Source organism: Ornithodoros turicata, unplaced genomic scaffold, assembly GCF_037126465.1.
Source record: "Ornithodoros turicata isolate Travis unplaced genomic scaffold, ASM3712646v1 Chromosome54, whole genome shotgun sequence".
Taxonomy (NCBI): Eukaryota; Metazoa; Arthropoda; class Arachnida; order Ixodida; family Argasidae; genus Ornithodoros; species Ornithodoros turicata.
The window spans coordinates 779214-787583 of record NW_026999382.1 but is presented as its reverse complement, the minus strand read 5'-3'; the positions used below and the strand labels follow the sequence as shown (position 1 = coordinate 787583).

At 45.0% G+C, this 8370-nt stretch overlaps 1 long non-coding RNA gene across 1 annotated transcript; it reads right to left on the bottom strand.

Moving 5' to 3' along the window:
* Positions 1-1922: 1922 nt before the first annotated feature.
* LOC135374354 (uncharacterized) lies at positions 1923-5420 on the bottom strand. Its single transcript, XR_010416855.1, has 3 exons — positions 5116-5420; positions 4855-4961; positions 1923-2261 (listed from the first exon to the last, which is right to left on the bottom strand). It is a non-coding gene; the product is annotated as an uncharacterized LOC135374354 (long non-coding RNA).
* Between the last annotated feature and the right edge of the window lie 2950 nt (positions 5421-8370).

Sequence of the window (8370 nt, the reverse complement as noted above, 5' to 3'; positions counted from 1 at the left end):
GGCGATGTGTGGCGGATGAAGGAGCGAAGGCGACTAAGTAGAAATCGGAAGGAGCCAAGCGAAGTGGAGCGTAATCCAGAATCACAGGGCGGACGATGATGAGCAGAGAAGCGTGTAGAGAAGGTGCACAAAAGTTCCAAGTCCGGAGTCACCAATTTGTTGCGAAGTGTAGAGGGTCACCAGTTGTAAGATTGAATTTGGAGTCACAGAAGAAAGACAACTTCTTTTACGTTATGAGCCGTGTTTATTTTAGCGTCCGCTTCCTTCGGAACCCCAGTCCAGACTGCCCCCTCGTGACGCGCAAACCGGGTGTCAGGTTACACCGCGTCTGAGAGGCAGACCACGCATGCCAGGCGACCCCGCGAGTTCGAAGAAATTTACAGTGTAGCGGGTTCACGTGATCGGTCTGGCACGGCGTGTGTCTGTGAAGAAGCGGGGGCCGCGAAGGAAGTCGGTTTTCGAGAACCAATTTGTTGCGAAGTGTAGAGGGTCACCAGTTGTAAGATTGAATTTGGAGTCACAGAAGACAGACAATTTCTTTTACGTTATGAGCCGTGTTTATTTTAGCGTCCGCTTCCTTCGGAACCCCAGTCCAGACTGCCCCCTCGTGACGCGCAAACCGGGTGTCAGGTTACACCGCGTCCGAGAGGCAGACCACGCATGCCAGGCGACCACGCGAGTTCGAAGAAATTTACAGTGTCGCGGGTTCACGTGATCGGTCTGGCACAGCGTGTGTCTGTGAAGAAGCGGGGGCCGCGAAGGAAGTCGGTTTTCGAGAAATAATACAGCCTGTCGGCTGCTACAACGTATACAGTGTGTTCAAAATTAAGCTTTCACGAGCGCTACGCAAACACAGCGATGACAGGAAACCGGATGATAACTTTACGCTAGTTGTGTAAGAAACAGGTGCTGCTAATTATGTAGCACCTGTTTCTTACTCAAGGAACAGAAAAATAGCACCAGTTTTCTTTTGTTCGCCTGTTTATCAAGTGCTAGTGAAAGCTTAATTTTGAACACCCTGTATTTCGAGCATGCATTATGAATTCCAAGTAACAGTTTTAAGAATATTATTGTGGAATGTATTCAATGTGTGGTGTTGTGAAGTTTAAAAGTGTCCTGGTTGTTTCTTTACGTACATTTTCGGCATGCATTATGAAATTACACTAGCACTTCCTGAGAGCACCCCGCAGGGGGCACCAACTTCGGCTGGCGTTTAGTCAGTTGCGCCATCGCGGACTCTAGCCCCCAGGCCCAAGAGTTAACCGTACCATGCCAAGGGAATTTATGGTGAAGGGTAGAAGCCTTCAACGGTGGCAGCCGGCGTCTTGGCCAAGCCCCGGCTGATGGGTTGTAACAACTATGGGACCTTCGCACATACGAGGGTTGATCAAAAGGTTCCCGGTCTGATTTTATTGTTGACTGACAGAGGGTAGCACAAGGGTGCGGTGGCCCCTCTGGGAGATGTGACCCTGAGCAATCAGCGTTCCGCGTGGTGTTACCTTATCTGCTCAGGGACCAGAGTTATTAGCAATTTTCTGGTCACAGACAGGACCCCATCTGCGATTTCGTCATGAACATGAAACATGAGCAGAGAACAAATATCAAGTTTTGTGTAAGTTTGTGTTTTGTGTCAAGTTTTGTGTCAAGTTTTGTGTGTTTCTCACCTGAGAAATCTGCAATGGAGACGTTTGAGATGATTCAGCAGGCCTATGTCGATAAATCAGTGAGCCGGACAACGTGTTTTGAGTGGCACCCACGTTTTAGAAGTCTCAGAACCACTGGACGACGATAAACGGTCAGGAAAACCATCCACAAGCAGCAGGGCGGAAACTTTTGCATTTTCTTCGTTTTCTTCGACATTTGCGATATTGCGAAACACAGGAGTTCCATGTATGTAACGGCATGATCGTCGCTCCCCACCCCCTGTATTCGCCGGACTTGGCCCCCTGCGACTTCTTTCTATTCCCTAAGCCGATGTCGCAGCTAAAGGGCCGCCGATTTGACGACGTCCAGACGATCCAGGTGGAATCGCAGAAGGTGCTTCAGCAGCTGGAAGAACAAGACTTATAGGAAGCGTTCCGACAATGGCAGCGGCGCTGGGAGTGATGTGTAGGTGCCCAAGGAGACTACTTTGAAGGAGCAGAAATTTGCATAGATGATCTGGTTGCATTTTTTATAGGGCTCGTCCGGGAACTTTTTGATCAACCCTAGCATGGGGGCATGAAGTGTGGGCGACTTCAAGGAATCTTTATGGATCGAACCTGCATCGTTAGAAATTCAAATCTTTCAAAGATCGCAGCCGCGGGCCGATGATATCAGTTGTATCCAAGGGCTACAGCGCAAAGTACATAATTCTTATGTATACCAGCAAAGACAGAAATGAAAATGCATTCCATTGGGGAAAATGTCACCATCCTTTATTGAAAAGGCTGCGCGATCGCTTTGAAAGAATATCACGCAAATCAAGAAAATGATATGTGGGGACATACTAGTGAAGTGTGTACGCTGAGGGAAGGTAAAACGGGTAGGAACACTTTATTACAATTAACATGAACAAGGCTTTCGTGCAGAGCCTGCACTTCATCAGGTTAAAGAGTAGCCCTACAACAGGACATATATATCCCAGTAGAAAGGGAGGGAGAAAGGGAAATAGAAAAGCAAAAACACAATCGAAGACACTCATCTAGCCGAGGGAGTTGAAAAAACAATAGGTAAAATAAGTAACAAGCGAAGCAGGCCGGACAAGACCAAAAAGAAAACTACAACCCAGGGCCATAACAGGGGAAAGTTCAGAGCGTGGACAGCCGAAAAACGCAAGGCGATCCCTTCGATGCTCCTTGTACTCGGGAGTTTCGGGGAAGGCTCAAGGTCGCTCCGCGATCTCCAGCCGGCCGCGCTGCCCGGCCTGCAAACACATCCAACCCCAACACCCACACTTCCTGGATAACAAAGGACGACCCACTTGAAGCATAATTAAAAAGTCAACAACGGTAACGGGCCAGCGTATATGTTTAACCAATGTGGCTGAAGGGAGCACAACTTAGAGATCTGGTAGGATTCGTGATTTTTTCGTTTTATGTCATTTGCATATCCGGATTCAAGGAGTGCAATTGATAGATGAGTATTAAAATCATGCCCCGATGCAAAGTGTACAGAGACAGGGGTGGGGCGATTATTGATTATGTCAGATTTGTGGCCATAAAATCTTTCTCGCATGGAGTTTGATGTTTCACCAATATATTGGACGGTGCATCTTTGCACATAATCAAATAGCATAAATTAAATGAATTGCAGTGTAAAGAGTGTCGCATCTTGAATGTAAAGGAATTAGCGTTGCCAGAGATAGATGTACATGGGTTTATGAAATGGCATGTTTGACAGCGTGTTTTATTGCAAGGAGAGCAACCGGGTTGCTGCCGCATTAAGCGCGAGGAGGTGAGGATGTTGTGAATACTGCGCGACCTGCGGAAAGTTACAACTGGAGCAGTTGGAAAAATATCAGTGTTTCATCGCTGTGCAGTATGTTCAGATGACGTTCAAAAATTTATCTAGTGCTGTTCAAGGTTTTGTTGCACACGCTGACGAAAGCGATATCATCGCGCTGTTTAATAGGCTGATGGGAGAGCAATGTATATCTCTGCGAAAAAAAACTACATTTTAATAGAGCGTTCTCTATCAGTTTGGGCCGATAATTGCGTTTCTGAAAGTCAATTGACATTTCTCTAGCACGCCGAAGAACACCGGTATCGTTTGATCATATGCGCTTAAAGGAGTACAGAGGGCCATCCAAAAAATTTTCAGATTAAGACATGTGATGAAAGTGTGTGTGTCATTATACCGAATAGCGCGAAAGGTTTTGATGTGTGCAATTTGTTTCCCAGAAAACAACTCACATAAACGTAGCTCCGCGCGTTCACCCTTAACTCGCCACTCCAGCTATAACGAGGATGAGGAGGTATGATGGCACGTCACCGATGACGGCACGTCACCGATGACGGCATAAGGAGACTCGTTCTCGTTTGCCGGTCAGTGGGGGTCAGCGCCTTGTCCCTTTGCCGCCGTAAACCTGTTTTGCCAGTTTTCCCGGAGAATTGGGGATAGAAGGAGCGGCCGAAGCATTACCGAGCAAGGAGAAAGGCTTTATCAGAACCCCGAACAGCCGAGTAGCAGACGACAGCGGAGTAGCAGACAACATTTGTCTAGGCCAATCAGCGAGCGTTCTCCTTATAGCGTCAGCGCGAGGTTCCAGGCAGATCACAGGCTGGTACTGCTCTTCACCACCGTTGCGCACGGTCGCTTTTTGCGGCGTATTTTAAATTCAATTTCTGCGATAATTATGACTCTGTGGTGTAAATTACTCCGCATGGTGCATCTTACTGGCCTACTTAACAGTTTTATAGGAAGAAAACTGGGTGTTAAAAATGACTTCTGTGCTACTTTAAGGCGTGTAAATTGGCCTTACGGTATATTCCTTTTTTGGAAGTTTGGGTAGTGACTCTGGAAGTGTTGGTACTGACGTTTATTGGTTGGCTTCTTGTAGAGGTCGGTAATAAGTTTGCCAGATTGCAGCAGATTCATTGAAGCAGACTCAACTACATACTGAATGCCAAAGTATTGATGGGGACACTCGTTGCAGCCTCCTTACACAAAACACTAAATATTTGCACAGGAGTTATATCCGTTTCAGAAATGATAGATGTGCCAGTGGAAGAAATCTCGATAAATCTAAAGGAACATTAGGTCACTGACGTGCAAAAGATAAAAATCCGGAAGAATAACGAGCATATCGCCACAAGGAACTTAGTAGTAACTTTTGACCAACGTGCTCTTCTAGAGAAGCTTCAGATCAGATACCTCTCAGCAGACGTTAGGCCGTACATTCCAAATCCACTTCGCTGCATCAGATGTAATAAATTCGCACATGCGGCTGATGCTTGTCGTGGTTCGCCTTGTTGTGTGCGCTGTTCCCAACATCAACATGAAACAAAAGACCGTACGGATTTTTGTCGTTGTGTTAGCTGTTCAGGGGATGATCCAGCACACTCTCGATCATGTCCGAAATGGAAGGTTAAAAAAGAAATACTCCATATCAAGGTAATACGAAACTTTACTTACCCAGAAGCGAGAAAGAAAGCATCTCCGTTCATTTTCGAAAAGTCATTTGCAGCTGCAATATAAGAAAAGTCAACAATCTCAACAGTTTCAACTGAAACTGACATTACGGAATCAGCACCAAACTCACATGAAGAGCAAACGGACACTTTTACTGCACCCCCAAAGAGCAGGGCGGCTATGGTACTGCTTCACATTCCCCCATAGAAGGTACCATGGAGTGGAATGATAGGGACTCGAACTCCAAACTGTCTTTAGGAGGTATGAGCTCACAACCACAAAAAAGCAGAAAGCTGGCTTGTCTGACAGCGGCTCACTTCCTGACATCTCGACAAATAGCTGGCAGAAGCCAGAAGGAAAGCTCCGAGGCAGAAAGTAACTGCACCAAAAAGGTATGATAAGTCATGTTCACGCATTAGGACACATCCTGAGCCGCTACTTCCTGGTATATTTGCTTTGTAACACACATGTTAGAGGTCAGTCAGTTCCCCAGTGGAACTGTCACTTCCAACATAAGTGATGTTAATCTTTTTCACAGGTAAGACACTCTGTTTTTGTTTGCAAGAAGTACTTGCAAACAACGTACTTGAATGCAAAACATGAAAATCCTATCAGTCACTGCAATATCTCCAGGAAAGATCGTACAGACACCACTCGTACTTGTGCGGATACCACTAGAAAGCATCTTCTATCTTCAGTGCTGAAGTATACGGTGTAATTTTAGTCTTAAATCACATCATACAACATGACATCAAATCATTGGTTATATATGGGGACTCCCTCAACTGTTTGCAAGTCATATATAGCCTCCATACACACAGAAAAAACTCCTTGTCCAGCGTGCACAATGTCTGGCATTCAGAGCTACCAATAAAGGTCTTCCCATAGTGTTCTGCTGGGTGCCGAGCCATGTTGGCATACCCGGCAATGAACTCGCAGCTCTCCGTGGTGATTCCTTTTCAAGTTCTTTATCTGCAACAAACACAGCAACAAGACTGGGATTCTCTGGAAATGAACAAGCTGTTGGCAGATACGCATCAGGTGTAGAAGCTAGTGGTAATACCACAGCATCGTTCTTTTTGTCCAAGTATGAGAGACACTTCCGTACTCGATCTCGTGATAACCAGGAAGGGAACGAAGGACGAGCTTCTCGCGCCAGAAGAAAAAGAAGAAAAATACACAGAGTAAATGTTATACACAGGAGACATATCAACGCGAAAAGTAATATTTTAACACAATCTCACTAATAAGGCTAATATAGGCCGCTCCACTTTCTCTTTCAAAAACGGTTCACATGAAGTAATTTTGAGCCGACTCAGGATAGGACACATACACTTGACACATGGTTTTCTGCTACGCAGGAAGGATGCACCCCAGTGTCTGAGCAGTGGGGTGCAACTCTCTGTTCTACCGATCCTGATCAGCTGTTCATCACACGAGCCTCATCGTCGCCAATATTTTCTTGAATTTTATCGAGATCACACACCACCACATCCGGCCCTTTTGCTGGGTGATGAACCTCTTGTACCTCCCTCAAGAACTCTTAGCATTTTTAGGGATATCGGGTTTCTCAGTGCACTATAATTGTCTATCTCTTATGTTATAGAGTCATGTTTGTGCCACATTTTACATGTTTTACCTTTAACTTAATCATTTAAAACATCATTGTTGTTAACCTAATTTGTTACATTCACTACCACAGTCTTGGCGCTTTTTGGCCCTTGTTGCTCTTGCGCCATGAAAATTCAATCATCATCATCATCATCTATCGGTATTGCATACCATCTCACCCTCACTTTTGCTTGGCAACGAGCCCATCATACCTCACCTGAATGTTCTAAGGTCTTTAGATTTTATCAAGATTTTACAGGGTATATAAGTCTTTTAGTCTTCACCTCTAGAGATAAGTTTTACATATACGCATACATTTTAATGTCTATCTGAATTTAAACGAATCATTCATTACATATTCCATGAATTTTTTTCATCAATGACTGTGTTCTTTGGCCAAAGTAGCCCTTGTGCCAGAAAACCTCGAACTACATATGTACATACAAACAGGGTCTTCTTGAATTCTTTAATGTGGTGTGGCAAGAAGTACATTTTCCATGCCCTTTGGAATGTTGCAACTATTATCCCTCTCTTAAAGCCAGGGAAAGATCCATCAAATCCATCAATCTATAGGCTTATAACACTCACAAGTTGTCTTGGCAAAACTTTTGAGCGTATGGTGAACAATCATCTCGTATATTATATTGAGGAAAGCGACTGTCTAGACTGGTACCAGTGTGGGTTCCGGGGTGCGTGCTCAACTACTGGCCATGTTGTGTAACTGGAAACACTTATCAGGGAATCATTTGTCAGAAGGCAGGATTGCCTGTCTTTCTTTTTTGGCTCAGAAAAACCTTATGATACCGCATGGTGCTATGGTTTCTTGCGAGACCTATGCTCCTTTGGAATCAGTGGTCGTATGCTGTGTTGCATCGCTGACTTTCTAGAAGGGATCCAGGACATTCAGGGTTCAACTTGGCACGGCCTTGCAACACCCATTTTTACAGGAAAACGGTGTTCCACAAGGCTCTGTGCTGTGTGTTGTTGTTGTCTCACTGTTTATTGTTGAAACGGATTCCATTGCTAAGGTCGTCCCCCCTTCTGTCAATTATTCCTTGTACGTGGACAATTTTCAAATATCATGCAGTTGCATTGACGCCGGTCGGCGCGAAAAGACAGTTGCAGCTCACTATAAACAAGTTAAGCAAATGGGCCGCTGAAAATGATTTTAAGATCTCATCAGACGAAACAGTATGTGTTCCATTTTCCAAAGCGAGAGGGTAAAGCCTCAACCCTGGTTAAAAATTAATGGGCATGATTTAACAGTCAAGTCAGAGTGTATATTCTGAGGTATTGTCTTTGATATAAAGCTCACCATCTCATGTCATATCAAACGTCTCAGCACGAAGTGCACGAAATCCTTAAATCACCTGAAAGTGCTGTCGCACAGACCGTGGGGAGCAGATCGAGAAGCTCTACACCGAATCTACATATAAATTATTCGCTCCAAACTTGACTATGTCTCTGTGGTTTACAGCTCAGCACGTCAATCTGTCCTGAGATGTCTAGACTCCATTCACCACCTTGGGCTGACACTGGTTCTGGAAGAATTCCACACCTCGCCAGTCGAAAGTCTCTACGTGAAACGTAATGGGTGGTCATTGGAATGACACAGATTCTACCTAGCTTGGATGCATTAAAAGTAAG